The 27,872-nt window shown below is 38.4% G+C and overlaps 1 protein-coding gene and 1 long non-coding RNA gene across 7 annotated transcripts in view; both read right to left on the bottom strand.

Annotated features, from left to right (window-relative positions):
* Window positions 1-27,872, bottom strand: part of KCTD16 (potassium channel tetramerization domain containing 16) — a 313,564-nt gene that overhangs the window by 87,869 nt on the left and 197,823 nt on the right. The gene's annotated exons all lie outside the window — the stretch shown is intronic.
* Window positions 7,052-27,872, bottom strand: part of LOC103885478 — a 33,755-nt gene continuing 12,934 nt past the window's right edge. The window contains exon 2 of the long non-coding RNA XR_648580.4: window positions 7,052-7,132. This is a non-coding gene — a long non-coding RNA (uncharacterized LOC103885478). The remainder of the gene's footprint in view (window positions 7,133-27,872) is intronic.

Here is a 27,872-nt window from a genome sequence, read left to right as displayed (position 1 = left end):
AAGGAGCTGAGGGATGAAATCCTACAGTGCCCCCGGAAAAAGGAGAGCTAGAGATACGTGCTAAACAGTAGCAAGGCCGACCACAGTCATCCACATTTCTTGCCTGGATGACTGCAATAACCTCTTAGCTGGTCTACCTGTTTCCACATAGGTCCACCTCTCATCTGGTTACACAGCATCCAGAAAGCATAAGGTTTTTTCCTTTTTAACACAAATCTAGTGGTCATAGTGGTCTCATGCTTCCATACACTTCAATGACTTTGCATTTAGCTTATAATCAGATTGAGCATCTTAAATGAGGCTCACAATGTAACTGCTGCCTACCAGTGTGCCCTCAGATCCTTCTACCCACTATTTGAGCTGCTCAAAGCACTTGCACTACTCACCTTGCTCATAGCCACATTAGCCCCCTTTATGTTTCCTGAATTATTGGGGCTTTTTCCATGTGCTGTTCCCCCTGCATTGCTTCCGATTCCTGACCTGGCTTGCTGGCTTACCACTGCTCATTTCGCAACATTCTGTTTTCACTAACTCTGTATCTCTCTCCCACACCTTTTGTTTCCTTCATGGTAACTATTATAACATACATTTAATATAATATAACTATTATAACATACATTTAATTATACATTTATAATTACATAGTCATTAGGCTTACCTAATACCTTTCTCCCTCTGTAAATTCACCAAGAGAAGAAATAATGTGTTTTTTTTTTCCCACCATCTATACATGTACACATTGCACTTAGCACACAACTTTTCATTGGGTAGGCACTCAACAATCACACAGATAAGTAAATTCAACACAATTCTACCATTAATGTCTAATAAAGATCATCAGATCAGTTAACATTTGTGTAGCAGAAAGCAGCTGATCTGGTATTTAAACATAAAATCCAAATGTTCGCATTAAACATGTCTTTATGCCTTTGTTTACACTTCACAGTTTATAAAGAATATCCTCATCCATTATGGCAAATGGTCCTTCAAATTCACTGTAGGTAGGTCAGGGTATAGAGTTACCATTTTATAAGGAGAAAATGGAAGCCGAGAGAAGTGAAGAGACTTGACCAATATTGCAGTGCTGGTAAGGGGAAAAGCTGGAAGGTGAACTAGAGACTCCTGACTGTACATCTGTTTCTCATTCCACAAACCATCCTGTCTCTTGATTCAGGAAGGTCAGCCCTGGAAGTATTCATGTGGGGACAGTGTTAATGAAAGGAAAATTATTAATATAACACCTGGGCCAGATTCTGAATAGATATGCAGAGGATGACCTTCAGTCTCACTATTCATTTCAGAATCTCTGCCCAAAGGAATTGATCGGGCAAAAGAAGAACTTCATCAAGGTTCAGATTTATAAATATATCGCTTCCACATATCTCTAAGGACCTCGAAATCTGTACCATTAGTTCATGCCAAAGCACATTTTTAAGAAGCCTTTTTGCAATACCTGTGGTGCTTGGTAGGGGTTACATATTAAGCTATGAACACATTTATTCAAGAAATATATTTTGAGCCACCTACTGTATGTGGAACACTGTGCATGATGCAATATGCCAAGTTAGCTAGGAATGGAGTCAGGAAGCACCTGATCATAGTGGGGCACAAGGTAGCTCTGAGTGCCATGGGAAAGGATGGAGGGGGAAAATGAGTAGCAATTGGGTGGGGGGGGCAGTAGGTTCTCATAAAGTCACCAACCATCATGGAACAAAAGGAGTTAAGAACACAGAAGACAAATAGCACAATCATGCCCTAGATGTGACTAATCAACTCAATCTTGCTTTGAATAAAGCACTTCTCGGCAGCCATAAAAAAGAGAATGAGTTTGTGTCCTTTGCAGGAACATGGATGAAGCTGGAAACCATCATTCTCAGCAAACTAACACAGAAATAGAAAACAAAACACCCCATGTTCTCACTCATAAGTGGGAGTTGAACAATGAGAACACATGGGCACAGGAAGGGGAACATCACATACCGGGGCCTGTCAGGGGTGGGGGGCAAGGGGAGGGATAGCATTAGGACAAATACCTACTGTAAATGATGGGTTGATGGGTGCAGCAAACCACCATGGCACATGTATACCTATGTAACAAACCTGCATGTTCTGCACATGTATCCCAGAACTTAAAGTATAATAATAATAATAAATTGTTTTAAACATTTCTTATAGCCGGGTTGAGTTCTTCTCCTGAACAGCTCAGTTTAATGACTGAATTTCAGCAACTGTAAAAACAGCCTGACTCCCCAGCTCCCCAACCCCACAACCTTCCCACAGTTGTGAGCTAGACTCTCATCTTTCCCTCTCTTCTGAGATCCAATTCCAGCCTTCCTCTCTTTCCTTCAAACACATCACTATTTCCAGTTCCTGCCACAAGGTGCCCCCTGTGCACACTTCTCCTTGTTTTCAAACAGATTTAAAATCAGTGTTATGTAGGAGTGAACTAGAAACAAGGAAATCTACCTGGCTGGGCAGACAGCCATGATAAATTATCACATATAGAAAAGGGTACTAAATGGTTCTATTGGCTCTAATTCCGTTCACATCCACATAAAAGAGCTGCATAAAATATTAAATGTGTGTAGCCACTTGCTTCAGAGATGAATGATAAAGACTCATTAGTTTTGATAAAAGAAGTTTTTGAAATATGAGACTGAGTAATGAATATCCTCAAGAGCTGCCATAGAGATAGCAAACATTCAGAGAGAGTCTACATGCTGGAATCCAATTTTAATTAGGTCATTGCTCCCGTGATAACCAAGACCTTCAGAAGAAAGAGAAACTAACTTTTCTTTTTCCCAAACAGGGAAAGGGTCAAATCAGTTCTGAACCTAAAACATTTGTGCTCAACAGAAAGGGCAGCTTGACACAACCGAGAGAATGTTTATTAGCATGCTTGTGCATCACATTCTATCCATACTTCTTATGATTCTTCTTGCCGTTCCTTACATCAGCTGTCCCTCAACTCTTTTGGCATGAGGGACTGGTTTCATGGAAGACAATTTTCCACAGATGGGCCAGGTGGGTATGGTTTTAGCATGATTTGCATTTATTGCACACTTTATTTCTATTATTATTACATTGCATTATATAAAGAAATAATTATACAACTCACCAAAATGTAGAATCAATTGGAGCCCTAAACTTGCTTTTCTGCAACTAGACAGTCCCATCTGAGGTTGATAGGAGACAGTGACAGATCATCAGGCCTTAAGTTCTCATAAGGAGCATGGAACCCAGATCCCTTGCATGCTCAGTTCACAATAGGGTTCCAGCTTCCATGAGAACCTAATGTTGCTGCTGATCTGAAAAGAGGTGGAGATGCAAGTGATGGGGAGCAGCTATAAATACAGATGAAACTTCACTTGCTCATCTGCCACTCACCTCCTGCTGTGTGGCCCAGTTCCTCATAGGCCACAAACTGCCACTGGTCTGTGACCTGGGGGTTGGGGACCCCTGCCCTACATGATGATTTCTACCTTCAGCAACAATTTATTTCTAATGACTTGCTCACATAGCAGAGATGCCCATCTACCCTGGGACCCACTTCATCTCTTGCAGTAGGCAACCATACAGGGAGCTTGTCTGATGGGAAGGAGAGAAGGATGCTACCCTCAGATGAAGCCAAATTTCTGTGGCTCTCAAAGAGGTCCTCTATGACCATCCTTTATAAAACACCCACATAATCCTTTCTTCCCCATCACCCTTACTTACTTTTATTTTTATCTATGGCATTTACTACCTCTCAGATATTCATATACACACACATATTAAGTCATATATATGTACATATATTTTAACTATTTTATCTATCAAAATGAGTTCCATGAGAACAGTCTTTGTTTGTTCACTGATGTATTCTCTGTGTCTCGAGTAGTGTGTCTCAATATTGTAGGTGTTTGATTCGTTGAATGGATATAGAATACATATTTTTCCCCATGTTGCTACCTGTCAGCATGGCTGAGACAAAGAGTAACAGGGCTTAATCATATTGCCTAAAAACAACTTCTTTCTACCCCAAATCATAAAGGCTGAAAATGTGAGCTGAGACCTTCTTATGGTTTGCATAGGCAGCCAAGACTGCATAAATTACATTTCTAGGGTTAAAATGTAGCTTTGCTTCTGTATTGATTGATTCATATCCCATGGTATCTAACTCTCAAATAAGCTTAAATTGAAGATAAAAGTTCATGAACAATGTTACATCCAAGACAATACTCAGAGTTAATTAATAAAGGAAAACGTAAAGATTGGTAATAAAAGAAAAGCAATATAAAGTTCATTTATTTAAAAACTTGCTCTAAAATTGAACTCTGGTTTATTTTTTTCTGATTAATAATAAATAATTGTTTCTATATAATATTTGACCCTTAAAAAGTGAAAAAATTAATGAAACCAGTAGAAACGCTAGCTCTGCTTCTTACTAGAGTTGTGTCCTTAGGCAAATTACTAAATAGCTCTAACACCAGACCTTGTGATTAGTTAAAAAGGGGGAAGGGGCTTTAAAAAACTCTTCAGTGATAGGGTTGTTGCTAAGCTCCCCTTATAGGCTGGACGGTACAGCTGTGTCCACCTGGCAGCAAAGCTCCTGCTGGGTCATTTTCTAAGTGGCAAAGAAACTCATTTTGAAAGCTACACCTACAAAGTCATTCATGTAAGTGACAGAAATTCTCACACTCCTGAGTTCTTTAATCCCTCAGGTCTCAACAGAGACCTCCATGCCTAGCCTGGGGCTTATGCACAACTCCAACACTTAAAGGTTGGTTGATTTCTTTTCCAGGAAAGCAAAAGAGTGCCTGATTCTTTCTTTATGCTTTGAGTAAGTTGGGAAGCATCATTACTCCTGACAATGGAAAATTATTACCCTTGGATATTAGTTCTAGTGTGGAGGAAGGAACTCAGGCTTAGGTTCAGAAAACCAGAGCTTGAACTTTGACTTCACTATTAAATATATGACCTAGAATGACTTATTTTTTCTCAATAAAGGAGCTCCTTCATCTATAAAATGGAGATAACAAAAATGCCACCATCATGAGGTTGTGAGAAAATGATAAGGACACTATACATGAAAGTGCTTTGGGTCGGGCACAGTGGCTCATGCCTGTAATCCCAACACTTTGGGAGTCTGAGGCAGAAGATCATTTGAGCCCAGGAGTTCAAGAGCAGCCTGGACAAGAAAGTGAGACTCTGTCTCTCAAAAAAAAAAAAAAAAAAAAAAAAAAAAAAAAAAAAAAATTAAATTAGCCTGGTGAGGTGGCGTATGCCTGTAGTCCCAGCTACTTGGGAAGCTGCAGTGGGAGGATCTCTTGAGCCTGGGAGACTGACGCTGCAGTGAGCCATGAACCAGCCACTGCACTGTACCCCAACAGAGGGGGATTGTGTCTCAAAAAAAAGTACTTTGTAATTGGTAAAAGGCTCTACAGTTGTAAGCTATTTTAGTTGGGTGAGCCTGGAGCTGTCTTTTGCAACAACAATAATACCACTTTAAAGCTTACCTAGTACTCTCATGTGCATTAACTCATTCAGACTGATGGAGTCTAAGTTGTTATGGTTAGTTCTGAGTTTTTGAGGAATGGCTATTTTTGTTTTGTTTTGTTTGTTTTTGTTTTTGTTTTACCAAATAAACCATCTAAGCACTTTGGAATGTGTCGAATTTCATTCTTTTTTTTCTTCATCTACACACATTAACTAAGCATCTCTTATAAGCAGTGCATGAAGCTAAGAAATTCAGGGAATATAAAAAGATGGAAGTATGTTCCCTGTCATTGCAGACACACATATTTTTTCACTTAGTAAATATGTATTGAGTATTTACAATGGATTGCACAGTCATGACCATGTACAGAGTCTAAAGCAGGAACTGTACAAATGAGAGAAAGAGAGAACAAATGTGACCATAGTACCACAGTACTATCCACAATACTACCCACAGAGTGGTCAATAGCTACCTAAAAAATATACAAGTCTTAAATGACTAATCGTTAGTATTTTGACAATGCCTAGAAATCTCAAGAAACTCTTCTTGCTACAAACTTTATAAAGTATTTGAGGTTCCCCGGAATTGGTTACTGTGCAACTGGGATGCTTTAGTGATGGAGCTGCCATTCAGAAGGCATGAGGTACACACCCTGGCTATACTCAGTTCACCACAGACGGCCCTTTCCAATCAACTCAGAGGGAAAGTCGATAGTTATTGAGCTCTGTAGAAAAGAAGAGATTAAAGATTATTTGCCTTGCTCTTAACTGAGTTTTTCCACCAATCTAGTACACGTTATCTGTTTTATCATATCCTGTCTTTACACAGTTCTGGAAATACTGTCTCTGAGTGACAACAAGCTTACATGAAAAACATAAGAACAATATTTTAAATCCTAAACAATGGTTACTAGGTAGCTCAGCCTCACTCTCTATCATGAATATTTTTAATGAAGAGTAGACGGCATGTGAAACTTTTTAAAGACAATCTTGATGCCTTTTAAAAATAGATGTTAATATTAGGCCCTACTAGGCCAAAAAGGAAGCGGTAGATACCAATTTGGGGGGAACCACTTCTTTTTTTAAGGGATCACCTCTCCTCCCCACAACACACACATACTCTTAAATGATTTGAGCGGGCCCAACATATCTGTGCAGCATGAGCCCTACTTACAAAGCAGTTTATTAGTCCAGAGGCAGACATATATATTTTTGCAAATGTGGGATTGGAACCAAGAGTTGATTCAATCTTTCTGGATGGCTGGACAAGTAATACATGAACTTGGAAGCTTATAGTGGCCATATTTTCTATTGTGAGAATGGGAAGCAAAGAAAATTATCCTATAGTAATGGAGTGGCAATGAAGCAGATGTCTGGGAAAAAATATTTAATATGAAAAAGAAATATGGTCCATATTTGGTCCATTCCACCCACTGTCAATGAAGAAATCACTCAGAAGAAGTAGAAGTGGATGTGAAGGACATGAAAAATAAATCCCCATGGCTTGGTCCCAGGCATGTTACTGAAGACTATTTAAAATTAAATATAAAAATACAAGTAATAAATACATATGTCATGTTCTTGGTTATATTTTTATTATCCATGATTTGTGGACATTATGCAGCAATGCTATCTTCACTGAAGTCACCAGCATCTACAAGTAAACAAAAATAATTTTTTCTGAATTTTTGTGCCTTGTATTTTATTGAGAGGTTATAGCCTGAATGGAAATTTTCCTTTAGTGACAGCTATAATAGAGGAAAATAGTTTTTGCTCATATATTATTATCTTACAATGAACTGTGAAGGAAATTATGATTTATGACTTTGCTGATTGTTTATTCCAGCTGCAGACATCATCCCCTTTAGCCAAAACACAGGCCATAATGTCCCACTTATCTGAATGTCAGACTTCCAACAGTGAGTCCAAAAGGGAACGAGCTTCTAAACAGGCAAAATAAATATCACAAAACGTATGCACTTCATTACCTGAAAGGGATCATCCCACAGATTATATTGACTCTTCCTTACCTGTTATTTTATACTCTCAATTACCTACTTATCCATCCTAAAACTTTAAAGAATAGCCAAGTGACCATCATTAGGAAACAAAAGCTAGAAGCCAGAAACAGACCCTAAAAATTGTCCAATATTATCACAAAAGTTCATTTGTTTTGTAGCATTTGGTCCCTACATTAAAGAAATAATACTGCAAACAGGAATGATGAATACGGAATTATAGAATATTTGTAAAATGTATCCTGAGTCATCAGAAAGAGGTTAAATTATGTTTACTATATTTTGTTTTAAAATGGTAGCAAAATAGGTAATGTACTTTGGAAGATGTATATCCCAAATAAAATTTTACGTTAAAGTTACTTAGAAAAATGTATTTATTTTGAAAACTTCATTGTAGGGTATTAGTATATTTCCACAGCAATACCGTTTTGGTGTTGCCGTTTTGGTCAGATGTCTGATGAAGACAACAGAGAAAGGATTTAAAACATAGAATGACCAAGCTCCTTTCTCACTTCTTCCTCAGCCTCCAGTTCTATCCCCTTACCAGCTTTTCAAAGCTACAAGGGTGCCAAAGGAGTGCCTGGACTTTGCCTATCCATTACAAGGAAATGATCGCAACCCATTTTGCAAAGGTTTGGATACACGTAGAAATGCTCCATCACTTGCTACCTGATCTTCATGAGAGGAGAGCATAAAATGTATCAACTCACCATCTTAAATCCTCTCCCATTTCAATGACTCCCACTCATCTTGAAAATTAAATTCAGCTTTTCCCTGGGAAGAAAGTGCTATTTATTCTGTTGCACAAAGACTAATATTTCACGGGGGGAAATCATCTATTTGTAAGTGTCAATTCATAGCTGCCACATTTACTGTTTTGGTTTTTCTGATCAAAAAGGTGTCTACAACTCACCATTTTTAATGAATATATTTTTACATATTTTTTATAATAATAGTTTTTAACTAAGTGTTTCAAACCCATCAGAAATGACTGCTAAGCCTCAGTCAGATTCAGATGGTCATGAAGGCAAAGGACATAACTGAAACCAAATAAAGGATGAGCAAGATAAGCCTATGGCTGGTCACGATAATGCATTTTAAAATTTCCAATGTATGACTCTCATTCAGCTCTATAATGAAAAACTACCAGTCACCATTTGCTTTGGAAACACTAATCCTAGTGCTTCATGGGCTATTGTAAAGGAAAAAAAATCTCCTGAGAAAATATTGCAGTTTTAGGAAAGCAATGTTTTCAGCCGCTGTAATCATTCTAATTAGTTTAAAATGTTTCTTTTTTTTTTTTTTTCCTTCACCCTCTAGGGCCTTTTTGCCTTCAAATCAGCTACAGAAACAAAGCAATTTAGCACAGTAAAAAGCTTATTAACATATGATGCAGTTCAGTGGCATGAGAAAATACTAGGGAGAAAACAAGAGATCCCTCCCGTGGAAAAGGTAGATCTGAGTATTTCAAATCAAAAAAGCTGAGCCGGGGAGTGAATAACTCAACAAAATGTGAAAAGAAAGGTCAAAATGGCAGCTCTGACTGCAGAGAAATCTCAGCTCTACAGGATGAAAGATGACAGTTTAATCCTCAACTTGTCCAGCAAGTATAGTTTACAGCTAAGGTGGGCAGTTTTCTAAATCCTCATTTATCATTTAAGAGAGTCCCTAGGTCCTCTTCAACTATGCATCTTCTGCTCTTTTCAAACTTACCTGTGAGGCACCAGGGAAGTTGAAATGACCCCATTTATCTGTGGAGAGTGAATATGCAGGTTTCTGCTTCTCTGCAGAGGTAATGGTAAGGAAGGATATGAGTAGAAGTTAAGTGCCAAAACTATTTTATCACAGCACACTAGGAAAACCAACCTGAAGCTCCCTACCAGAGGATTGTGGGTGCTTTGAATAGAAAGGAAACAGTGTTTGGAATAGCATGTGAGAAATGCACAAGTTGGCAAAGCAATATGAGAATTTAGTGGTGACTTTACTGCCATAGTCTTGTTTTCTTGATCCAGGTAGAATGAATAACTCAATGCACCTCCAAATAAGAGCATAAGCAAATTCTGAAGTAAAAGAGATGAACATCCAGGGACTCGCAGCAGATTCAGAGATGCTTTAAATCAAAACTTCACCTCCTCAGGGACAAATGATCATTCATTCACTACTTGGCTACTGAGCATCTACTACATGTTAGGCATGGTTCTGGCAGCTAGGTACATGGATATGAATAAAACAAATTTCCAGTTTTCTTGTAGTTTATCATATAATATGGGAGAAAGGTGATGTTTCTATTCCATATTCATTCATTCAATACTGAGTATGGAACAACTAAATATAGTAAGCTCAGTAAGAGGATCCTAAGTATGGGGTCAGAGGAGAGGGGCATAGAATCCAGGGAGCCTTCCTGGAGGTGCTAATGCCTGAGCTTAGTTCTTTTTATCCTTTTATTTTTAAAATCTTTTTTCAAGTTTCATTGTAGGTTCAGGGGTGCATGTGCAGGTTTATTACCTGAGTAAATTGCGTATTGCTGGGGTTTTGTGTACAAATGATTTAGTCACCCAGGAAGTGAGCATAGTACCTTCACCCTCCTCCCACATACTCATCCTTCAAGTAAGAACCAATGTCTATTATTCCGATCTTTGGTTCCATGTTACTCAATGTTTAACTCCCACGTAGAAGTGAGAATATGAAGTATTTGGTTTTCTGTTCCTTATTAATTTACTTAGGATAATGGCCTCAGTTACATCCATGTTGTTGCAAACGGCATGATTTCAATTTTTAGGGCTGCATAGTATTCCATTATATGTATGTATGTATGTGTGTATATATATAAACATTTTCTTTTATCCAGTCCACTGTTGACGGGCACATAGGTTGATTCCATATCATTGCTATTGTAAATAGTGCTGCAATGAACATATGGGCACATGTGTCTTCTTAGAAGAATGATTTATATTCCTTTAGATATGTACCCAATAATGGGATTGCTGGGTCAAATGGTAACTATCTTTTAGATTCTTTGAGAAATCTCCAAACTTCTTGATATAGTTTGTACATACGTCCTTACCCAAATCTCATGCTGAATCGTCATTTCCAATGCTGGAGGTGGGGGCTGGTGGGAGGTGTTTGAATCATGGGGATGGATCTCTCATGAATGGCTTGGGCCATCCTATTGGTGATAAGTGAGCTCCTGCTCTGAGTTCACACAAGATCAGGTGGTTCAAAAGTGTGTGGCACACCCCCCTCCACTCTTTCTCACTTGCTTCTGCTTTTGCCATGTGACATGCCTACTCCCCCTTTGCCTTCCATCACGATTGCAAACTTCCTGAGGCCTCCCTAGAAGCCAAGCAGATGCCAGCCCTATGCTTTCTGTAAAGCCTGCAGAGACTTGAGCCAATTAAACCTCTTTTCTTTTCTTTAAATATTGCCCAGTCTCAGGTTATTTCTTTAGAGCAATTAGAGAACAGCCTAATACACTGTTTTCCGCAGTGGCTGAACTAGTTTACATTCCCACCAGCAATGTATAAATGTTCTCTTTTCTCCACAACCTTGCTAATATCTGTCATTTTTTGACATTTTAATAATAGCCATTCTGAGTGTTGTGAGATGGTATCAAATTGTGGTTTTGATTTGCATTTCTCTGATGAGTAGTGACGCTGAACATTTTTTTCATATGCTTGTATGTCTTCTTTTGAAAAGTGTCTCTTCATGTCCTTTGCTCATTTTTTTAATGGGGTTGCTTGTTTTTTCCTTGTTAATTTGTTTAAGTTTCTTATAGATTCAGGATATTAGACCTTTGTCAGATGCATAGTTTGCAAATGTCTTTTCCCATTCTATAGACTGTCTGTTTACTCTCTTGATAGTTTCTTTTGCTGTGCAGAAACTCTGGGGTCTCACTTGTCTATTTTTGTTTCTGTTGCAATTGTTTGTGGAGACTTTGTCATAAAATCTTTGCCAAGGCCTATGTCTCAAATGGTATTTCCTAAGTTTTCTCCTAGGGTTTTTTAGTTTTAGGTTTTACATTTAAGTCTTTAATCCATTTTGAGTTGATTTTTATATGGTGCAAGGAAGGGGTTCAGGTTCAATCTTCTGCATATGGCTAGTCAGTTATCCCAGCATCAATTATTGAATAGGGAGTCTTTTCCCCATTGCTTATTGTTGTTGACTTTGTTGAATATCATATAGTTGTTCTGTAACCTGTTCCACTGGTCTATGTGTCTGGTTTTGTACCAGTACCACGCTGTTTTGGTAACTGGAGCCTAATAATGTAGTTTGAAGTTGGGTAATGTAATGCCTCTGGCTTTGTTCTTTTTGCTTAGAATTGCTATGGCTAGTTAGGCTCCTTTTCAGTTCCATGTGAATTTTAAAATAGTCTTCTCTAATTCTGTAAAAAATGACATTCATAGTCTGATATAAATAGCATTGAATCTGTAAATTACTTTGAGCAGTGTAGCCATTTTAATGATATCAATTCTTCTTATCCATGAGCATGGTATGTTTTCCATTTGTTTGTGCTGTCTCTGGTTTCTTTCAGTAGTATTTTGTAACTCTCATTGTAAAGATCGTTTACCTCCTTAGTAAGCTGTATTCCTAGGTATTTTATTCTTTTTGTGGCTGTTGTGAATGGGATTGCATTCCTGATTTTGCTCTCAGCTTGGACTATTGCTGTATAGAAATGCAACCGATTTTTGTACATTTATTTTGTAGCCTGAAACTTTACTAAAGTTGTTTATCATTTATAGGACACTTTTGTCAGAGACTATGGGGTTTTCTAGGTATAGAATCATAAATATAGAATCATAAGTGTAGAATCTTTTTGAGGTATAAAATCATTTCTAGGTATAGAATCCCGGCAGAGGAAACCACACTTGCAACTGCATATGTGTATAAAACCAGCATATTGCCATCTATACCTAAGTATGTATGTAAAGAAAATGAAAAAGCTAAATATATAGACTACATTCATGATACAATACATATTAGTGTTGGAAATACATGGATTTTTGGTTTATTCTTTTATTTACATTTTGCTTTATTTGAATATAACTTTTAAAAATGTTTCTCAAGTCAGTGATGAATATTTGAAACAATAACTACTGACTCAGCCTAGCGAAAATTCTCAATATCAAATACCAACCAAAAACAAAACGGCATGGCTGATCTTATTTGATGCATTTGTAGAGGCTATCTTTGTGAAACTTTAATTTAAAAGAAAGAGTGAATAATCATACATTGATATTTTCTGTCATACTCGTACAAAGAGATCTATCTGAAAACTTGTTAAAGATACTACCTTTGAAAATAAAATAACAACCATATTTAGGACTGGAACATGCCCCCAAGCTCCCAAATGAACTCCTTGTCTTTAATCTATTATAATGATATTCTTAAAGATATCCTCCAAAAGTAACTCCCAAACCCTCTGTCAGTAATGCACTCTGTTCTCTCACAATCCCTGTACTCACAAAGTTTATTTATAGAACACCAGAATTCATCTTATTACAATCCTAAAGTCATTTCAGGTAAGCCCCTCTTCTTCTAGCACATGAAATATCTATTTGCTAATCCTCCAATCTTTATCCAAAGTCTAACCTAATGTGTAAACACAGCCTAAATATGAAAACAGGCTCCCTCTCATATCTTTCTTGTCATCTGTGGGAACATGTGGGGAGTTAGGCCAAAGAGCAGGCATAAAAATAGGAAAACCTAATGGGCAGGAGAGAAGGAAGACATGGGTAGTCGTAAAAGGCATGTACCTGCCTCAAACATTTCATTATAAAAAGAATCTACTTTTGAGCATAAAATATGCTGAAAGCAGAAAGTTCATCTGACAATAGCCAAAGGTCAGTATTCCAGCATGCATCCCTTTCTCCATGAGTTGTAAATGAATATTCATTCTGAAGCCAAGGCATCTAAGAGAAAGGCCACACTTAATATAGCCAAATCCCATTTCATGGATGCTTGCATTTTCTCCTATGACGAATGTTAGTATAAGATCAATGCATTGTAAAAAGTCATTTAAGACAAAGCAACCATCTGTCTATATGCAGTGAAGCAGAAAGAAGAGGCCAAATAATACATTGGTCCAGCTCAATCCATGCCTGGTACATGAGCTGTTTACTTGAATAATTTAAAAACACAAGTCTATTCTGTTGCCTTGACCAGGGCTAATCTAATGAAGTTAATCTGCCATTGACGACACATGTGAGATGATTTTAATGCACTTTAAACATCTTATTTAAATTACACAAGAATGTAACAAAGGCATAGAAATGACATACTTAACAAAGTTGGTTTCCAAAAGTTTTCCAGAAAGAAGTAGCCCTGCATATTGGCCTTAGCATATTGCACACATCTTAAACTAAGTAATTATTTCCACAATGTTACTATAGAAATGAAAACCACTCTTCAACTAGCTAGATATGAGATTTCAGTAGAGTAAGAGAATATGATCTAGCATCTTTAGAAGAAATAAAAAAATTGTATTTATTCAAATCCTGTAAACTACTTATCAATGATCTGACAAAGCAAGAAACTATATTTGGTATATTATCTGGCAACATACACCACCTTATTCGTATACACATTAGTCTAATTTCATCTCTGTGTCTGGAATTTCATAGCTGTGAGTTCTTCTATTACTTGTCACTACAGATTTTTCCTGCAATTCTAAATATACCTTCCCACCCCAACCTCCAGGCTAGTAGTGTTCCTTTCCCTGGGGAAAAAGAGGGAGAGCACAGAAGGAGGGAAAGCTGTGTTCTTTGAAATTCAGGAAAACCTCCTTAAAACCCCAAACCATGAATGGAAATCTGAGTATCTGCTACGAGTTTAAGTTCCTTTGTTTTCTTATAATTAATGTCCCCTTCTGACCAATTTCAAGTTATGATATATATGTATATGAAGAGACAAGGACATACACACACACACACACACCCACACACACCCACACACCACATACATTCATGCGTTCCCTTACTTGGAATGGAAGGAAGTAACAGGAAAACAAAGTCTAAAAGATTGAAAAAGAGATGCAACAGATAATTACCCAGCTAATTGCACAAAATCATGGCATTGTAGAAAGAGAGGTGTACCAGATGTGGTGGGATGGAGAGTTTGGTTATTACTGTTCTCTTTTCCATGTACCTAGTCATTCCTGGGTCTGAGAACTTAGTGAACCTGAGATGACACATTTAGCACAACAGCCTGCAGAAGACTTGTCAGCAGGATGTCTTTCTTGGCATTATGAAAAGGTTGATGGATTTTTAAATAATCTTCTCAGAAGCTTAAATTTAGGGAGGGCTTCTCTTCTCCCCTCTTCAAACCACAGAGTCTTATATGTATGTAAGAGATTGGGTAAGTTTGGAGAAGACAGAGTTAAACAAAGGGTCATAAACTGCTGGCCTGTGTGTGGACTGACTCTGGCCCCAGAGAGGCATTTTCTTTAATTGTATAATGTAATAAAATTAATAAGTATCACATACAGTTCCTAATTTGTGTGTTCTGTTGAAGATCAGATCTGACTACTCTAGCCAACTTTCATGCCTGGCTAGAGCTGAGTCTCAGTTGCCCTTGAGTCAGGATATAAATTTATCAGTTTGCCACTGTCCACTCCATTCCTTATAGCCTGATATCCAGCCACTTGACTCATGTATGCTGCATCCAGGACCTCTATTAATATTTATTTGAAAATGTTATAGTTAAGATTATCAAGGAACCCCAAGAGAAAGTAAAAAGAGAGACAGTCCAATAAGGAATATATCTCCTTGAACAGAGAAGGGCTCCATGAGGGATGGCCAGCATTGGGGAGCTATAATTGCAGACCTGTTGGAGGAAATAGGGTAGGAAATGAGTTTGATAAAATAGAGAAACAATCCCTAAAATACCACCTCATCATCCAGTGTTATCTCAAATCTGAATGGGTAGATACATACACCCAAGCCTGCAATAAGGAATATTCTGCAGGGTTTCTTTTGTAAACTTGAATGGCCAACAGAAAGACTGCTCAATTGTGAGTAGCACAAGTGGTGTAGCACTGCAGTAATGCCAGAGAATTCACCAGTTCTCATCTTTACTGTGTTACTGATCACAGCCAATAAGATTGATTCCCAGTTTATAACTTTCAATATCCTACCATCCTTAAAGCACAACAAAGCCCTTTAATCAGTTTCCATTAGAAAGCCAAACAGTCCAAGAATATTGTCGGATCCTTTTTTCTAACTGGAAATCCAGGACTCACAGGAAGGATTCATATCCTACTATATACTGCATCTCACTTGGAAAAATATGACATATGACGCTTCTCCCAAGAATCTCTGGCTGCTCTGTAAATCAGGTTCTTTAATTTTTCTCACCTGCCCTTTCCCTTATTTAAACCAGAATTCTCTCCTCCATCATCAAATTCTTTTATGACACAGAGTAGCCTCCAATTTTTGCGTGAAAGCTGGGTCCAGACTCACACATGGAATCCAGAAACTCATTTCTCTCCAGTGGAGGTCTTATCATCTCATTTTCTCGGCAAAGTCTCTCTCTCTCTACAAAGGAACTATTAGACCAACCACTGAGATTGTAACATTTTGTCCATATTATTACACATGTATTCAGTATATTTCTTTTTGATAAAGACTATACCCTTTATAAATAAATTATAAAATGAATACCCTTGGACATATATCTATAATGAGTTAGCTATCAAAAAGCAGGAAACTAAATCATAAATGAAAAGAAGAGTATTGAGACCCAGATATCACAACAGAAGGAAAAAGGATGTATAATAAGAAAAGGAAAAAAAAGGTAGACATGAGTCTGAATGAGGAAGATTTAATTTAGAAAAAAAAAGTTTGCACTTTGGGAGGCTAAGGCAGGCAGATCACTTGAGCTCAGGAGTTCGAGACCAGTCTGACCAACATGGTGAAACCCCGTCTCTACTAAAAGTACAAAAAATCAGCTGGATTTGGCAGCTTGTGCCTGTAATTCCAGCTACGCAGGAGGCTGAGGCAGGAGAATCACTTGAACCCAGGAGGCAGAGGTTGCAGTGAGTTGAGATCACACCACTGTACTCCAGCCTGGGCAACAGAGCGAGACTCCATGAAAGAGAAAGAGAAGAAATGAAAAGAAAAGAAAAGAAGAGAGGAAAGGAAAGGGAAGGAAAAGAAAGGAAAGGAAAGGAAAGAAAAGAAAAGAAAAGAAAAGAGGAAAGGAAAGGGAAGGAAAGGAAAGAAAAGAAAAGAAAAGAAAAGAAAAAAGAAAAAAGAAAAGAAAAGAAAAGAAAAGAAAAGAAAAGAAAAGTTTGATGTGACAGTTCTAGTATACTGGCCCTGGGAAGCACATCTTGGTTTCTCCCCTCTCCATTTTCAAATGGGAATACCAAGGCAAAGGCCTCTGGAACAAAAAGACACATAAATATAGTTGCTGAAATGAGAAAGGATTTTCTCTCACATGACAGCAGGGGCAGTTCTACTCCATGAACCTTTCAAGTACTCAGGTTCCACCCATCTGGTATTTCCAGCATCACCTGGAATACTGTCCTCTTCTGCAGGGTCAGTATGGCATTGTCACACCCACGTCCCAGATCACGGGAGGGGAGAAACACAGGAAGTCCAGGTCAAGCATTTTCCTTTTAGGGACATGACTTTTTCTCACATTTTTATATATCATAGATGAGAACTAGATCACATTTTCACACTTATCTGCAGACATATATATGATTATAGGCTCCAGTTGTTCAGCTGAAATTCTATTATAATAGAAAAAAAGGAAATCTATTTTGGGAGAGACTTCTAGCAGACCTGTGTAGACATCAAGAAGGTAAGACATTTTCCAGAGAGCATGTGCTACTCCAACCAGTTTGCTAGTAAAAGGTTATGGCAGTATCTTCATAATATCTCTCTTCTCAAAGAGTTGGGTACAGAAAACCATGACCTGGAAAGCAATAAGCCTTGAGATTCAGAATGAAGGCCTTCCCTATGCAAACCAGGGTTGGTTCACCTGTGTGTGGCCAATCCCTTTGCCAAGAATTCACCAGCATTAGAGTTGGCCACACAACTGACCTAAGAGATGTTGCAATAAATGCATAATTGCTGGGGAACAATGTAAAAGGTGTGGACTGGGAGACAACAGCAGTCCCAAAGTGAAAATCCCTGGGAAGGAGAAGCCACATGCTATATTTTGCTGGGTAGAAGCTAAGAAAATGGAACTGAAACAAACCTTTAGTTCTAAACTTCAGTGAAAAGTGCAGCACAGAAAAGATGTTGTGGTAATGAGAGCTACAGGCATATCATGCATGTTAGCTGAGTAGTACTTTATCGGGAGGAAAAAAAATAAAGAGTAGCCATTTTCGTTTCTTAGGAGTATACAAAAGGCCACAAGATTGGCCACAGAGTATTGAAAGAAATAAAAGTAAAAGAGGTTATTGTCCAGTACTGCTCTGCTTTGCTTTCTACTAGGGACAGGCAAACACTACCTCTATTAGAAATCATGACAAACTAAAAGTTTGAATGAGATCTCTATCAAAAAAGTTAGCTTTCTAAAGAAACCTGAATTATTTCACCTCCTGCCTCCCATGTAGCCTGCATCACAACATTTAGCAGATGATACTATATTACCTCATGAATCTTTCTGTCATTTCAAATATAAACCTTGCTATCCAACCTCACTCTCACCCTCCCTTAGTAATGAGAGATCTAAATGTCTTCAGAGACTGAGGTTATCTTATCATCTCTACTTCACCCCAGAGTACCTAGAAGAACGCATCAAACATCATTCATTATCGTCCCTTTCAAAGCAATAGGAGGGTACAGGTCCTAATTTAGATGGTGCTTCTAATATTAATCTTATTTTACTGAAAATTTGGCATTTCATTTTTGAAATATTTGTCAGGCTAAATAATGGCCCCCACAAAGATGACCAAATTCGAACACAGAAAACCTGTGAGTATGTTGCCTTACATAGCAAAAGAGATACTGCAAACAAAGTAAGGACTTGAAATGGGACATTCTCCTGGGTTATCCAGATGGGCCCTCAATATAATCAGAATGGTCTGTACATAGAGGCAAGAGGGTCATATAAGGGAGAAGTTGATATGGTGATTGAAACGGAAACTTCAGTGATACAGCTAGGAGCAAAGATCTTCAGAACTGTAAGATAATATATTTGTGCTGTTTTAAGCCATTATGCCTGTGGTTCATTTGCTACAGAAGCCATAGGAAATGAAAATATATATCCTTCCAATTAGCAATGTAATTACATGGGCTAACTAACCTCCTCTTACCAATTATTAAATATCAATCAAACGGGAAGATTTGATTTGCCATTTGTAAATGCCTATGCCAGTAACTTCACATCTAGAATATTTTTCCTGAGGATATTTATACAATATATCTCTCATCTATTAAAAAGAATGACAAAGATCTATAAGCACTGACCTATATGCTGAGCTGTAGATGATATATCATGTAAAAAATAATGAGCAGCAGAAGACACGCAGGAACTAGGTGTGCATCGCAAGTGGCTTGGAAGGATATAGACTAAAAAGACAAGTGTAATTATCTCTAGATAGTGGGATTACAGGATGGCCTTCATTTTCTCCAATATTGTATTAGTCTTTTTTTCTTTTTATAATGAACATTTATTATTTTTCCAAGCTGAAAACTGATGGAAAATGTTTTGGACAAAATAAAGGTTTTATTTCTGCACAGAGAGTTAATTTAATTAACTTAGGATCACTGTATTTGACACCCATATCTTGCTACCACCCCTCATAACAGGGTCCTTCATTTGCACCATATCACTATCAAAATCACAACCAGTCTATTTTATGGCAGAAAGTAGGGCAAAATCAAGAGTCAAGAGACCACAAAATTTAACATATGAGCCTCCATCCTCTCTTGGAGCCAGTCCTGCCTCCTGTCTGTCAAATATTTCAGTTGGTGGCACCACCAACTACCCAGCAGCCTAAGCCAGAATTTCAGAGTTGTTTTTAACTCTTGACATCCCACATTCCATCATTCACACCAAATTCTCCCATTCTATGCTTTCAGTTTTTCTTAAATCTGTCCTTTGTCCTCTGTTCCCATTATTAGTAAATTTAGACTACCCCAGATTATTATAACCCTTCTAACTGAGTTCATTGGCTCTATACTATATTTGCCCAATTCTCCTCTTCAGTGGCAAAAAAAAAAAAAAAAAAAAAAAAAATACAGCTGTTACCCTTCTACTTACAACTCTTCACGGGCTCCTGATTCTGGGCTAACAGCCCTCCAAAGGGCCTGCCATGGTATTTCATTATCTGGCATTTCCATCTTTCTGTCTTGTTTTTCTTACTACTCCCTGACCAGGCCTCATACATTCAACTGTTACAATCACACAGACCTTGTCTCCCATCGCCAAGCCTCTAGACATACAATTTCTCTGCCTGGCAAGTCTACTTTGTCCAGTCAGTACCTCTTCACCCTTCAGGATCTTCAGGATTTGGCAAGGTGAGGAGTTGCCTCCTCTGTAAAGATTTGGCTGAGTCAGGCTTCTTCCCTAAACTCTCATGGAACCTTGTAACATATCATGGTATAGCTGTGAATAAAAACATCTACCATTATATTATGATTACCAGCTTATGGAATTGGCAGTCCCACTCTTATCCAAATGATGAACCTCTAAAGAAAACACTATTTCCCATTTGTTTGCATCCTCCTGCGTACAGTGACTGGCATAAATAGGCAATTAATAAGTTGTTGCTAAATGAATTAACAAATGAATGAGTAGCTAACTTTTATTGGAAGCTTACTCTGAAACCGCCATAGGGTATACACTTTCTAACTGAATCCTTACAAAACTTTTATGAGCTGGTTACCACTATTATTCACATCTGTAGACCAAAAAAAAAAAAAAAAGAAGCACAGAGGGTTACACAAATTTTCCAAATTCACTCATTTAGAAATTGCATATAAACTAAAACAGCCTAACTCCAGGATTTTAATCTCAACACTGCAGCAATTGAATGAATGAGCAACTTCCCGACCCTTCCTGTTAGTGTCCAACATGTAAGACTGGCCTAATCCTTACCCTGTCAAGGAGAGAGACATATCCAATCCCCTATTCTTTATTCCTTCTTGCTTTGATAACAGAGTGAAAAATTGAGAAGGGGTGTGATTAAACAGAGCATAAGGTGAGAACCCACTGACAGCTAGAGGGAGAAGAGGCAGAAGAAGGCTTCAGGTTATTAAGTAGAGTGTTAATTATTCATTAATAGTAAGTTGCAGCTCTTACCCAGCAGCTATCCCATAAATGGCATAACAGGAGAAAGGAAAAGAAGTGTTTTCGATTAAGCATTTCTTAGATCTAAGTTAAAAAGACAGCATCCAAGATGAATTTCAAGCCCTCACCACAGTGATTCTTAGAGTTTTTCCATGAACATCAGTGCCACAAAACCTAAGCTAAAGAGAACGCCTTTAATTCCAATGGCATTCATTAACCATTTCTACTTAGCAATACACAGAATAAGCTGCTTCTTGTCACTGTGTATGGTGTCCAGGAACGTGGAACATTCTGAAGTTTTCCCTGGTGGGAATGTGTGAGAAACAGATAATATATACTCATCTTACAAAAGAGACACAGAAGCTCTGAGAGGTTGTCATTTGGACAAAGTTTCATGGTAATTTAATGTTTGGCTCTCAAATCCCAAAACAATCTTGAACGACCTGCCTCTCCATCATGGTAGAAATGACCAAACAGGGACAATTTCCTTTATGATAGACCGTTGAAATCATTATTTTCAGAATGATACTTGAAAAAAGTGCATTTCCAGAAAGATCTCAAAAACCTAAAATCAAAGTACAATATATAAAGAATTTAGATAAAGGGAAGAATAGATATAAGGTTAGTACGTCCGTCTTTGTTGAAGCAGAGTGAGGCAGGAATTCTGGATTTCAGGTGGCAAAAACCACCCAAACTTAGATCTTAAGACTTTAAAGGGAGAACTTAGAAGTTCATATCACCAGACAAAAGGGAGAGAAGTGTGGGGGTAGCCAGAACCAGAGACTTAACTGCAACAGAATTATCTCCATCTTTGTTTCTGAAATGATGGCATCCATGAGGAAATGGACTGGTCTCATTTTTATCATAGGTTGGTGCAAAAGTAATTGTGGTTTTTGCCTTTAACGGTAAAAACTGCAATAACTTTTGCACCAACCTCATATTAGGACTGTGATTGATGGTTAATGGAGTAATGGAATCCCCTATAGCTTTTAAGCAACTCTGTATTTTCTTGAAAAGATATTTGTTTCTGAAATACAATGGAAGTGACTCCAGCAAGCAAGCTAGTAGTTACAGGTCATTAGCCAGCTCACCCCGATCCTTATTGCTGCATAAAAGCAATTTATATTCCCACAAATAAAAATCTTTGCAATACCTTTTCTCTAAATATATGACTAAAGATTAGTAGCAGATTCTTTCCTTTATAAACAACTGCTATGTGCCTTGACTTTAGTTATCTGTGAGACCTTTGAAAAATCATTTAACTTTTCCATGCTCCAAGATTCTCATCTGTAAAATGATGAAGTTGATCCGGTCCCTTCTGGCACCAACATTGTGTAAAGAGTATTGTTCTTTCAGGTGGAGCCAAAGTAAATTCTGCCATCAAAAAATAAATAAAGGAATCTCTCAGTGCAAGTCTGCTTGCAGGTAAAGCTATTTTGGAAACCACAGTCACTCTTTTAGGCCAACAGAAGTCACATTCATTTATCCTTCAGTCTAGGTAGAACTCGGAAAAACTTTGAAGGTAGCCATGTTTGACCCAAATGATTGCAAGCTTCTCTGTCAGGGACTTTTTATACTTTCTATCCCCTCTACCCCCTCCTTAGCTTCCATGATGTTCACAGCTACTGGTCCTCATTTTATTCCTCAGGGGATCAGGATCCTCTCTCTACACTTATTCCAATGTCCTCTTTGGAAATAATCTGATGAACTGAGAAGCCATATTAAAGCAGAGATTCCCAGGTTCCCAGCACCCACAAACTGACTCCATATTCTCTCCCTATCTTTGTACCCCCTGTATATTACTATTATATCCTTAGTGTTAAGTATCTTAATATTAACATTAAGTAGATCATTATCTACTTACTATTTTCTTTTTCATTGACACATTTTTTTTACTTCCTACCAACTTTAGCCTCATTAGAAATAATGCACTTAATATACTACATATGTTTTCCTATAAGTCATATTCAAAATACATAACTATTAAAATTATATGTTCACCCGTGAATCACTTAAAATCATGTCACATACCCTTCCCTCAATGGTACTCATTTTACACCTGGGAAATGCTGTATTAACGTATGAATCACAAATTCTTCTTACTAAGGAGATTAGATTTAGATTGAATGAAAATCCCTAACATCTTTTAAACTACTTGCTATTTCCTTATAACAATGTGTATTTCAGAGGCGTCAAGAGATCGATGATGAAGGTTAAAAAAAAACAAATTTTTATAGGACATTAGTCTTAGAGAATGAAAAGACTCCTTAATTGTGACTCAATTCACTCTGGAGTCAGGGAGTTTTCTCCATGCCCCTTAAATAATCATATAGTAATAGGGATGGTAATAATAACAAGAATGATCACTGCATATTAAATGTTGACTACATGTTGGGGTTCAGAGAGCCGCCCTACTTCATCTTATTTGTATTCCTGCCTCCACTGCTGGCTGCCATGTCATACGGAGGACCTGGGAGACCTTTTCCATGCCTGCCCTTATTTTATCTCTAAAAACAAACAGTAGAGGGGGAATAGCCAAACCAGGCTACATGCGCCGGGTCTCTCAGGCTTCAGTGCAAAACCCCATTTCATGCTTCAGAGCCTTGACTGTGACACGGAGCTCAGGTTGCCAAGGGAATGGGAGCCACGCCGTGACGGGCTGACTGAGGCTGAATCGGTCCTATGGGGCAGTGTAGCCACTTTCTGCAGGTGCAGAGCTGCTGTCTGGCTCCTTTTCTGTCTCACACAAAGCAAGCGGAAAGGAGGTAAGATGAATTATACACCTGGCATAATGGTCCATGAGACTCACCAGGATGACCAGGCAGTCCTCATTTCCAGCTGGCCAAAATTTGACACCTTATTTGGTAAACAACATTGGTTTGAGCCTCTTTCAGATAAATCTGGGTTCGAGTTCTGGCTCTGCCAGTTACTAAACTCTATTATTTTGAACCAAATTAACATATCTGAGCCTTGATTTCTTCCTTTCTAACAGATACAGACCTCCCTACTTCCTAAGGCCTCTTGATGATTATGATGGAATGACTGTAAAGGACTCTAGGACAGTGTATTAATTTCCTATCCCTGCAGTAACTAATTACCATAAACTCAGTGACTTAAAACAACACTCAGTTATTAGCTCCCAGTTTGCATGGGTCAGAAGTCCAGGCCCAGTGTGGCTTAGCTGGGTTCTCTACTCTGAGACTCAGGTCAAAATGAAGGTATTGACTGGGTTGGGCTTTTTTATCTAAAGGCTTTGGAAGAGAACCGATTTCCAAGTTCATTTAGATAATTAGCATAATTCTGCTTCTTGTGGCTATAGGTCTGAGTTTCCTGTTTCCTTGCTGGCTGTCAGTCAGGGGCCACAATCTGCTCCTAAAGACCACCCACATTCCTTCTCCTATGTCTCTCTCCATCCTGAAACCAGCAATGTTGCACTGAGTCCTTCTCAACCTTCAGATTTTTCTGACTCCCACCTCTCTGACTTTCTCTTCTGCTTTTAAGGGCTTATGTAATTACACTGGGCCTATCTGGATAATCCAGAATTATCTTCCTGTTTTAAGGTCCACTGACTAATAATTTTAATTTCACTGGCAAATTCCCTTTTGTCATGTAATGTAACATATTTATGAGTGTAACACCAGGTACAAAGGTCAAAGGGACCAAACTTCTGCTTATCATATGCAGGAGTTACTCTCGCCTAATTCTTGTTCATGGGCCCCTCTACAAGGGAGTGCAACTTACTTACTCTGACTGCTGAGAACACAGAGGAGTTCAAAAACAGAATAATGATCCCTTTTTAAAATCTTTATAATCGTTCCTGAGTGAGGGAGTTAGTATTATTATTCCCATTCTGCAGATGTTAGAATGTATCAGTAGAGTTTAATATTTTAGAATGTAAGGCAAGAACAGAAAACCAAATACTGCATGTTCTCAATTATAATTGGGAACTAAACCTCAGGTACTCATGGACAAAACGCTGGAAACAATAAACACTGGGGCTACTAGATGAGGGAGAGAAGGTGGGAAGCAAGGGCTGGAAAACCCCAAATCTCAGCATCACACAATGCATCTTTGTAACAAACCTGCACATGAATCACCTGATTCTTTTTCAAATAAAATTTGAAAAAGAAAAAATAGGCCGGGCACGGTGGCTCAAGCCTGTAATCCCAGCACTTTGGGAGGCCGAGACAGGTGGATCACGAGGTCAGGAGATCGAGACCATCCTGGCTAACACGGTGAAACCCCGTCTCTACTAAAAAATACAAAAAACTAGCCGGGCGAGGTGGCGGAGTCCCAGCTACTCGGGAGGCTGAGGCAGGAGAATGGTGTAAACCCGGGAGGCGGAGCTTGTAGTGAGCTGAGATCCGGCCACTGCACCCCAGCCTGGGCGACAGAGCAAGACTCCGTCTCAAAAAAAAAAAAAAGAAAAAAAAGAAAAAATAACAATAAATGAAAGAATTAAAAATAAAACAATCCAGAGTATGGGGGGAAAGATACAGATTACTCTCCTCAGTGGGATATTTGGCAAGAAACAGTGGAGCTGTAAGTTGTGACCTCCTTGGGGACACACGATCTTACTCCAGGTCTCAGTATTTCTGAAACTGAGAGGCATAGAAAGATGAATCTCTTATTCGTGGTTCTATCAGTTGTAAATAATGGAAATTCCCTTAACAAAATATAAGTTGAAAAAGGAAAAAGTATTTTAATGTACAATGTTAAGGGTGCAAAGGGATCTCACATAACTCATATCTGGAAACTGGAACCAAGAATGAGAAAGCCTCCAAAATCCATGCCGCCACTCCTGCTTCATTCTTTCCAAATCTGCTTCATTCTTTGCTCTTGGCCAGCCTGCTTGTTTGCACAGGTCTACACCCACCCTTCCCCCAAACCCAAAATGTACCTGTCTGAAGTTCAAGTGGCCAATTCTAAATTCAAGGGAGGGAATTTAAGTCAGCTATCCATTACTAGTCTCATCAGGTATGACCAGAGAGGCAAGGCCACACAGGATAGACAGGATTGCTGGGTCCAAGAGTGTGTGTGAATGTGGGTGAGGATCTGTGACTGGGCTCCTGATTCTGGGCTAATAGCCCTCCTCTTAGGGAGGCAGAGGCCATGAGCTAGCTGGACATTGCCAAAGAGGTTTTCTCAGATTTCTGCTCAGTAAGGCCAGAGCTGAAAGGATCCACTCTCTCCACACATTTTGTGAACAATTCCACTTCCTATAAGTGAGAGTCTGATTGGATCTGATCGCCACCATCCATCTGAGTGACCCTATTATGCCACCAACTTGTGCTAAGTAGCCTTTGAGGTGACTGGGTTTCCTTTGCACCCAGCTTATATATGGCTGATCTTGGTTTGCACACCTACTCGGTCACTTGTGACTAGGAGAGCAGTATTTTTTTTTTCTGGATACATAGTGTGGACCCTAGGGATTATGCTTAAAAGACGACCTCAGGGCTCCATAGAAGAGGGTCACAGGCATAGCAGCATCTTGAAGCTTCATAGATTGCCTGCAAACATAGAGTTAGCTAATAGCTGAGCTGGGTCATTACTCCAGGTTTTGGAATTCCAAACTCCTTACTCTTCTAATTCACTATCTTAGAAAAGTTATTGGAATTTACGAGAACTGATCACAACTTGATGCTGTCTTTACAACAAAAAATGATAGCAAAGGATGTCACGGGAGAAAAGGCTTGCTTATGTAATGTGTGGCACAAAAATCAGTGGCTGGCCATTTAATATCCTTACATCCTTCTTTGGGATCCACAGCTCAACAAGACTCTGAAGGGGAGTTTTTTGAGCATCAGTAATTTCTAGCAGGCATATCTTCGACAGTGTACTTTAGATTGCAGGTGTTATCACAGTTTTTGTCATAGGCCAGCTTTTTGATGACTAACAACAACCACAACTCATTTTTACCAAGCATTTCTTGGTATCAGGTAATCTGCTAATCTAGGGAAATATGTACATATGTATAAGTATACATTCCAAGTATGCAAAGTATGCAAATGTAGAAAGTAAATAAATAAAACAGTAAAAAGTTTATCTCCTCCCATCTCAACCTCATGATCCCTTCCCAAGGGCAAACTTTACTACCAGTTTCTTAAGTGTCTTTCTAGCACTAATGTTTATATAAACAAGCATAAATAAATAGCTCACAATTTTTATATCAATGGCAGAACAATAGTCACACATTTCTTCACCAGTCTTTTCTACTTAATAGTAAATCTGAAAATTGTTCAACTTGGTACGCACAGATAGGCTACAGTCTTTATAACAAACAAACAAATAAATAAATAAAATCTCTAATATGCCTTCACCTGCTCCACAAACTCTAATCCTTTACTCAGTTGTCCATTGATTGCAACTTGGTGCAGATAAAAACATTCATTTGAATCATGAGAAAATTCAGCGTTCTGTCTAATTGCTATTCACATCCCATTGCCTTTTCCATTACCTGAAACACAAGGATTTTTTAAGAAAACAACAGGCTAAAGTAACCTCAAGCAACGAATAAATAGTATTGATCCCTATTGGTTTTGTTCCTGAAGATGCATGTAATTAGGTTACCTGAATTTCAAATGGGAATAGGAAGCAAGTAAGAAAAAAATGTTCAAGCAACATGTGCTTAATTAGTTTACAACTGTCTCTCTCTCTTTCTCTCTTTCACTAACTTGAGAACAAAAAAGTTCCCTATTGATCTAATTAGAAGAGTGATTGAATAAATAAACAAATGTTATTTAAATAAGCTTCACAATTGAACGTATAAATGAACTGCATAAATGAATTATCTTTTTCTACCAAACCCACTCCAGTACAAAATAAAATATTAGCTATGGCAAATCAGAATATCTCCAAGGGAAATCTTTTAAGCCCTCTTCTAGAAAGAATATCTCACAACAAGAAAGTTTGAGTATAAAAAGAGTTGTCCTGCAAATTATTAAAAATCACAAATGGAGGCCGGGCGCGGTGGCTCACGCTTGTAATCCCAGTACTTTGGGAGGCCGAGGCGGGCGGATCACGAGGTCAGGAGATCGAGACCATCCTGGCTAACACGGTGAAACCCCGTCTCTACCAAAAATGCAAAAAAAAAATTAGCCGGGCGAGGCGGCGGGCGCCTGTAGTCCCAGC

This window comes from Papio anubis, chromosome 5 (assembly GCF_008728515.1).
Source record: "Papio anubis isolate 15944 chromosome 5, Panubis1.0, whole genome shotgun sequence".
In the NCBI taxonomy this organism is placed as follows: Eukaryota; Metazoa; Chordata; class Mammalia; order Primates; family Cercopithecidae; genus Papio; species Papio anubis.
This window is presented reverse-complemented; position numbering and strand designations above follow the sequence as displayed.